General features: G+C 39.1%; 1 protein-coding gene across 1 annotated transcript in view; it reads left to right on the top strand.

The window, feature by feature from the left end:
• The window catches only part of LOC143040767 (solute carrier organic anion transporter family member 74D-like), a 291,921-nt gene that overhangs the window by 289,011 nt on the left and 410 nt on the right, over nt 1-2,500 (top strand). The window lies entirely within an intron of this gene.

The following is a 2,500-nucleotide window of genomic DNA, read 5'->3' as shown; positions in this document are numbered from 1 at the left end:
CATGAATGGGGTGGTGCGAGAGATAAATGCAAGAGTAGTGGATCAGGGATTGGAGATGGTTAAAGAAAATGGAGAAAAGTGGGAGGTGAGCCAACTGTTGTTTGCGGACGACACTGCGCTTGTAGCAGGATCCGAGGAGGGATTGAGAAAAATAGTGACAGAGTTTAAGAAGGTGTGCGAAAGAAAGAAGTTGAAGATAAATGTGGTTAAAAGTAAGGTAATGAGATGTACAAGAGGTCAAAGTGGCAGCAGACTGAAAGTGAGCATTAAGGGAGAGTGACTGGAGGAAGTGGATAGTTTTAGGCACTTGGGTGCGAAAGTGGCAGGAAAAGGAGGAGTGGAAGTGGAGGTAGAATGTAGATTGAGAGAAGCGAGTAAATGCCTTGGTGGATTAAAAAGTGTAATGAGAAATAGATATTTGGGAATGGCTGCTAAGTGGAGATTTGTATGAAGGAGTGATTGTGCCAACAGCACTGTACGGGGCAGAAACATGGAACATAAGAGAGGAAGAGAGAAGGAGTTTGGATGTGTTTGAGATGAGGTGTCTGAGAAGTATGATAGGGGTTACTAGGCTAGATAGAGTGAGAAATGAGAAGGTGAGGAGGAGAACGGGGGTGGAAAGGGAGCTGGGAGATAGGGTTGATGAAAGAGTATTAGGATGGTTTGGACACATGGAGAGAATGAGTGAAGAAAGATTAGTAAAAGAGGTGTGGAAGGTAGATGATGGAGGGAGTGAACATGAGGGGCAACCTAGGATGAGATGGATGGGTGGGGTAAAAGAGGTTTTGGGGAAGAGGGGATTGTCTGTTGAGGAAGGACGGGAGAGGAAAGAAGACAGGGGTGAATGAGAAATGGTTGTATATGGATGCTGCTACGATTCATGAGGTGGAATGGGTAGGGGTTGGGGGGAGAAGGAGTATGTGTGAGAAAAATTTGACGCAGCCCGAAGGGATTTCTCCCCGTCTTCCCCTTTTCTGCATGAGGGGACAGAGAAGGGCGGGGGGGGGGGTCGCTGATTTACTGATGCGTCTTTGCTGTGGATGTGTTGTTTCTTGCAACACTGCTTCTGACCCAGGGCAGTGGACAAGATGCAGGGATGACCCGTCATCCAGGAGGTGCCAAGATAAGAGCGAGGCAAGAGGGTGGAAGGGAATTGAGTGTGATAGGGATGGATTGGGTGGGAGTGGTTTTTATGCATTTATTTTTGGCTACCTCCCTTATAAGGAAAAAAAACTTTGGTATATGTATGTATGTATTGCAAAGATGACTCCATGTAGCCGAAACGTCAATTGAAAATGGAAGACATTGAACTTGTCTTTACTCATTCTTCTGAAGCAAAATCTACAGACAGAAAAATTAAGAATATTATGAAAAAAAAGTTGTGTTGGAATACTCATGTGTTCAACTCCCAAATATACAAATATATATATATAATATATGTATATATATATATATATATATATATATATATATATATATATATATTCGTGAAGCGTGGCAGGAGATTCTCTTTTAAGCATATTCTGTTGAAAACGACAGCAAATTCATTAGAAATTAATTTCTTTCTTAAGCTTTCTAGCTTTCGGAAAGTAGATTTCTGGGGGAATGAGAGGGGAAGAAGCAAATTTCCAATTGACATTGGTAATTTATATTAACACAGAAGTCTATGTTATATACAAAATAAATGAAAATAAACAAAACACAGTATAATAAACCCAAGACGTTTCGCAGATCGTTCTGCATCTTCAGTTGGAGTGAAGGGAAGTGTGACCAAGACGAGTATAAATATGTATAAAGGAAAAACTTGGAGAGGTCACTTAATGACTCTCCAGCCAAACAGAGGAGAGTCATTAAGTGACCTCTCCAAGTTTTTCCTTTATACATATTTATACTCGTCTTGGTCACACTTCCCTTCACTCCAACTGAAGATGCAGAACGATCTGCGAAACGTCTTGGGTTTATTATACTGTGTTTTGTTTATTTTCATTTATTTTGTATATAACATAGACTTCTGTGTTAATATAAATTACCAATATATATATATATGTATGTAGTAATGTTTTTGCATGATTATAGAAATAATACAATTATGTATATGTATATATATATATATATGTGTGTGTGTGTGTATATATATATATATGTGTGTGTGTATACATATATATTCATGTTTTAACGTACATAAATGTAAATAGTATAAGGACTATATAACAAACATATAGAGGTAAGGTTTGAACGTCACGTAAGACCGCTGGCGTTAAGCGGCCCATACACGATCAATTATATTGCGTAATTTCAAATTTCATTGTCAATACTCTGAATTGACAATTAAATTGACCGTGTATGGGCGATATATTGCCAATACACGGTCAATTTGATTGTGTATGGGCGATATATCGCCCATACACGGTCAATCTAATTGTCAATTCAGAGTATTGACAATGAAATTGCGCAGTATAATTGATCGTGTATGGGCCGCTTTAGACTAAACAACCCCTGT

The sequence above is a fragment of the Oratosquilla oratoria genome, chromosome 29, assembly GCF_046742065.1.
Source record: "Oratosquilla oratoria isolate Oo_2021 chromosome 29, ASM4674206v1, whole genome shotgun sequence".
Classification (NCBI taxonomy): Eukaryota; Metazoa; Arthropoda; class Malacostraca; order Stomatopoda; family Squillidae; genus Oratosquilla; species Oratosquilla oratoria.
The sequence above is the reverse complement of the archived record's forward strand: the minus strand, read 5'-3'. Positions and strand labels throughout refer to the sequence as shown.